The 6,000-nt window shown below is 42.4% G+C and overlaps 1 protein-coding gene across 7 annotated transcripts in view; it reads right to left on the bottom strand.

The window, feature by feature from the left end:
* The window catches only part of Cdk5rap2 (CDK5 regulatory subunit associated protein 2), a 209,865-nt gene that overhangs the window by 151,120 nt on the left and 52,745 nt on the right, over window positions 1–6,000 (bottom strand). The gene's annotated exons all lie outside the window — the stretch shown is intronic.

The following is a 6,000-nucleotide window of genomic DNA, read 5'->3' as shown; positions in this document are numbered from 1 at the left end:
GGATAAGAGCAGGTGGGGGCGGTGTGTGGAGAGGGGGGTGAGTGGGCAAAAATAGGGTGACGCAAAGGAAAAAAAAAAAAATAAAAAAATGGAAAGGTGGGGGGGGGGGGGGCTATGGGAAGGTATGGATGGGGGAGGGGATATAAAGATGATTATGTTTTGTATGAAATACACAAAAATTCAATAAAAGTTCAATAAAAATTATTCAAAAAAGAAAAAAGACGACTAAATCCAAAGGGGAAGATAGAGACAGGAGCATCAGTTGTTAAACATGGTTATTATTCACAGTTACCAAGTGGTGAAAGTTCTGCAGGATTATCGCATAAACAACCATGGCAAAGCCTCTAAAAATTCAGTCTCAAAGAACTCAAATGCATACGTTCGATGCATTTCATAAAAACACTTTCCATGCTAAATTTTCCTTAAATAGCCCTTTGAGAAACTTCCCTGGAGAGCTTTTTACCTTTCCCTGAATGATGCCCAAGTGGCAAATATTTGGCCCAATTAGACGTGGCCAGAAACTAAAGGCCAAACATAAAATTAAGCAAATTATGTTTGCTCACTATAAAAGATTGAGAGAGCCCTGGATTCAAGACCAGCTTTAGCTTGTGACTTGGGAGATATTACCTTGGAAGAACAAGTAAAGAGATGCTGAAATGTACATGTGAGTCAAACATTATCTCAAAGTGAAAATAAAAACTAAAAAAATTGAGTAGATCCATGATGTTCCACCATGGGCGGGTAATGGGCCAGTGCAGTGGCACATCTGCAGTCCTAGATACTTAAGTATCTAGGGGACAAGACAGGAAGATCTCTTGGGCTCAGGAGTTTGGGGCCAGTCTGGATAACATATGGGAGCCCCAATTTCTAATAAAATACAGGGACTGAGGAGATGGCTCAGCTGGTAAAGGGCTTGCTCTGTGAGCATGAGAACTCAAGTTCAATCCCCTAGCACCCATGTAAAAGCCAGACACAGCAGTGCATATCTGTAAGCCCAGCACTGGGGAGGGGAGGCAGGAGGACCCCCGGGGTTTATGAACCAACCAATATGGCCGAAGTGGTAAGTTCCAAGTTCAGCAAGACACCCTGTCCCAAAAATAAGGTGGATATTGAGGAAGGCACCTGATGTTGACCTCTGGCCTTCACATGTACCCACACACAAGTGCACACACAAACACAAATGCATACACACATATGCACTGAAAGAGTCAAGGTATTAATAATCCACATATTTAGAGATGAGTTTATTGATAATTTCTTTTTTCAAACCAGTTTTTAAATATATTTACTGAAAGTGTAAAAACTAAATAGAATCCCATAATAAACCAAATTATAACACTGAAAAATAAAATCTAATGGAAACCAACCAAAGTTGTGACTACAAAAGTGAACTAATGATTAATGAATCACATTTTCTTTATTATTTTTATTTTATGTGTATGAGTTTTTTCCTGCATGTATGTAAGGGTACCACATGTACGCAGTGCCTGAAGAGGTCAGAAGAAGGTGTTGGATCCCCTGGAAGTGGAATTACAGGCGGCTGTTAGCTGCCATGTGAGTGCTAGGAATTTAACCTGGGTCCTCTGGAAGAGCAGCAAGTGTTCTTATCAGCTGAGCCATCTCTCCAGCCCCAATAAATCACATTTTTAATAAAATGAGTATGAAAATAGAAAATTAGAAAAAGACAATAAATGTAGGAGAAACAGATAAAAAGCGAAGACAAATGAAACATCAGTCAGTAAATCTGCATGTGAGAAAGCATCTCAATTCCAAAACTTGTATTTTTAAATAATGTAGTCATAATTAAGCACAAAACGTACTGAGGTAAGTTGAGAAAAGATCAAAGATAAAGCTCCACCCAAGAAACAGACTACCAAAACCCCAGTGCCAGGCAAGGGAACCTCCGTTCGAGCTGTTGGTCAGGGAAGTCCAAGAGGTTCTCAAAACAACACAGGCTATTGCCAATGCCCTTGGTTGCCTCCCCAAATTTGAAGGTAAGACCCTACTGCTGAACACACAACACGCTTTGGACACAGGACTTGGAGAAACTGGAACTGACCTGGAAACCTCCTCCCTAAAGACTAGCTCACATAGTATTGGAAGGTGCTGTGGAGGCTAGAGAGGTGGCTCAGCAGTTAAGAGCACTGGCTGCTCTTGCAGAGGATCTAGGTTCAGTTCCCAGCACCCACATGGCAGATAACAACCACTCGTAACTCCAGTTCCAGGGGATCCAACCCCTTCTGACTTGCGTGGGTATTACAAGCTTGTGGTGCACTTACATACATGCAGTCACACACATACACATAAAATAAAAATAATGAAATGAAAAAAAAAAGGTGCTATGCAGACTGCCAAGGGAGAAAAGCAATGGTAAGTCTACCCAGCTGGAAAGCTTACAAACCACAACAACTGGTCCAGCAATATATCCCCAATGGTGCAAGAGTGGCACTTTTATCTTGGGGGTAATGAACAACTGTCTAATCGAACTTAAGGCCAGCTCAATAGGAGGGAATTCGTGTCTGGGTAGCATAAACCTAGCCAAATACCCACAGCTGAAGAGGTCACAGGCCCTAGGGGAGAAATGACTACTGCCACGATCCTAAACCATTTATCTTCTAACTGTTCTAAATGCTTATCCTTATACCCACAGATAAGTGTAGTTCTTGCCCCTCAGCAAAGAAGCTTCATTTTGGAACAGATGGAAACAATCACAGAGATCCATAGCTGGTCAAAATGCAGGGAATAAGTGACCACGGAGTGCCCAGCCCCAACTGATACATTTGCAATGCAACCCCTACACCTATGGCTCAGGGGAGGACCAGGGTTACCTGCTGCTACATCGTGTTTTCTAGACACTACAGGGAAGCTGCATCCATGAAATCACAAAAGGGTTGCCTGAGCAAGATCGGCAAAATGACACCACTAGTTGACATGCCAACTATTCCCTGGATGGGGAAATTTCATAGGGCTGCATCTCTAGATGAAGAGCTATAGCAATCAATGGCTGTTGAAAGAGAATCAGCTTCCTCCAGGGATGCACCCTGATAGGTCAGCCCTAAATACATGTACACACAAGCACCACTAAACAGACTCAGTAGGTTTTGTGTGTGTATACACACACACACACATGCATATCCACACATATATATACATAAAATAAAGAACAGGCCACGAAACTGAGAGGGAGGAAGAATGTAAGAGGCACTGAATGGAGAAGAACTGGTAGAAATTATATAAATACAGTACTCATGTATGAAATTCCAAAAATATTTTTTAATTTAAGTAAAAAGAAAACTGCATTGTGGTTCCAATATTCCTAGGTAAGCACACTCCCAGGGACCCTCGTTCCTCCTACCTGGCCCACTTCCTAACAGCTCCACTATCTCCCAATAGTGAAACAAACTGGAAGTCTCAATTTCAGCACATAGGCCTGGTAGGAACATTCACCCAATTCATCCAACATTAGCTACTGGTAATTCTTATCAGCCTCTTTTTGCTCTTTTAAATATAAAAGTTATAGGAATGACTTTTACAATATGGACATAATCTGGACTAAAGACTTTTACCTAAACTTGCTACCAAAAAGCTACAATGTAAACAAGCTCACAGAGCCATCTCCTCCTCTTGTGACCTAGGCACCTGACCTTAATCCCTCAGGACACACCTCACTCTCCACCCAAGATAGTGAATGAACATGAGTGTATGTGAGGAACATTCAAAGCACTAGAAGCAGCATGTTTTTCTCATTGAAAACAGTGAGAAAAATTGAGAAGTCTGAACTGTGTGTAGTATTTTAGGCCTGGAGTCAAAGGGCAAGATTCTCTGATATGAGTGGATCCTAGCTTCTGCTTCCCCAATTCATGCTGGAGATACTATTTCAATGAAAGAAGCCTGGCTGGAGAGCACAGTTCTGTGAGACATCTTAAGGAACAAGTTCTGAGTCTGCATCCACTCCAGGCCTTAAAACCAATGCTTAGAGTCATGCTATTTCTTTCTTCAGGTATCACCATAATGTGGCTTAGAAAAACCACAGAAAGTACTTTGAAATTTTCTTTCAGTGAATGTTTTTACTTTTATACATGAAAGGGGGAAACCACTTCCAATTCGGAAATAACTTTGAATAGGCATGAGGAGCACAAGCTGGCCCACACCGCAACCTGTACACAGTCACACCTGTGATGAAAAGTCACATCTCTAACTGTCTGTACTGTGGCAGGCACTCCAAGAATTTAAATATCACCTGCTGTTGCTTCTGTGTCAAGCTCAATATCAAGTCAACCCTATGACCTTTGGCTTTAAGATCTATTTTATTTGTAATTATGTACATACACACGTCTACATGTGGGCATATGCATGTGAGTGCAAGTGCCCTCAGAGGCCAAAAGAGGCCATCAGATACCCTAGAGCTAGAGTTACAAGCAGTTGTGAGCCACACAATGTGGGTGCTGGGAACTGAACTTCCTCTGGGAGCGTGCTCTTAACCACTGAACCATCTCTCCAGTCCCCTCTGGCTTATTTACTCAGGCTTCAATTAGTTCAAATCACACCACAGCCCAAAAGGTGCTGGTAACATTAAAGAAATGCACTTGTAAGTCTATGCAACATGGAAACCACATAAACCTCAAATGAAGCACTCATCTAAACACATCATGCACATTCACTCACCACAGCCAGAGCAATAGAGAGAAAAGAGGCATTGGAGGCAGGCCTGAGCTCTAGTCCTGTCAAAAAGTCTCCGACAGTCACAACTCATCGCCTGTTAGTTTGGTTTGTTGTTGTTGTTGTTGTTGTTGTTTTGGTCTTTTTGAGACAGGGTCTCCCTGTAGCCCCAGCTGGCCTGGAACTATGTAGATCAGGCTGCCCTTGATCTCACAGAGATCCGCCTGCCTCTGCCTCCCCAGTGCTGAGACTAAAGGCGTGCACCACCACACCCAGCTCACCTCTTTGGCAAAGCATCTGACACACAACTCGAGAAGTCACTGCAACTCCTGATCTGTGAACTGTGGACAGAAAAACCAGCCACAATGCCATTCCAAGACCTCACCCTGTTTGCTTAGACCATGAGTAAGGATTATTAAATTAATAAGTATGTATCAAGTATCTGGGTAACAGTCAAGTTTACAAGTCTGCCTACTTTCCCAGCATCCCAAGGCTCCTAAGGATGTCTGGTCTCTGGCTATCAACTGCCAACATATTTTTTTTTCTTAAGAAATGGAAAATATTGATGGTTTTCCAAAGAATTTGGCCTTTAAAGCATGTTAGTTTCTAAGCACAGAGGTAAAATGTAAAATGTAATCTCAGCTCTATTTCATCAACTACTGTCAAAACAGTGGAAGAAGGCAAGTCTGTGATCCCAAAAGCAGCGATCTGTCTATGCTGCTAGCATCTCATGATCTAAACCAAATTACTGCAATTATTTTCATTGTGAGCCAAAGCTCTGCAAAAGATAAGGCATGGACCATGAATCTTAGAAGTCAAATGGTCTTAAATCAGATTTAACTTCTATTTACCACCGAAGCAGCCCTGGTACAGGGTGGGAGGAGGGCTTCAGGGAGTATGGCTTAATTTGATGATGGAACTTTACTGATTCAATACTAGTAATAGGCTTACATAAACAGTACAGGTAAATAACAAACAGGGAGAAAATGCTGAAATAATTAAAAGCACAAAACTGAAATTTGGAAAAGACAGGGATGACAAAAAGGATGATCGCTAGGTACCACTGAAGTACGATGCTGGAAGCCAAGAGCGAGCAGGAGGTCCAAAGCAGGAAGGCCTAGAACGCAAATCCAGAAGCAACAGGAGGAGGAGGCAGCCAGGGCAGAGAAGGCATGGGTGCCAGGCTATGCAGTGCCTTAAGCCCTGGGGATTTCAAATCCTGGCTCTGTTACTTACCAGTTTGGTGAACTCAGCCAGTCACATTTCTCAACCTGGATGTCCTTAGCAGTAAAACGAGGGTATGAACAGTCCTACTTCCAAGTGTTGCACAGAAAAAGGAGA

This window comes from Nannospalax galili, unplaced genomic scaffold, assembly GCF_000622305.1.
Source record: "Nannospalax galili isolate Female #2095 unplaced genomic scaffold, S.galili_v1.0 scaffold34, whole genome shotgun sequence".
Taxonomy (NCBI): Eukaryota; Metazoa; Chordata; class Mammalia; order Rodentia; family Spalacidae; genus Nannospalax; species Nannospalax galili.
Note: the sequence above shows the minus strand (reverse complement) of the source record. Positions and strands in the feature narration are given on the sequence as shown.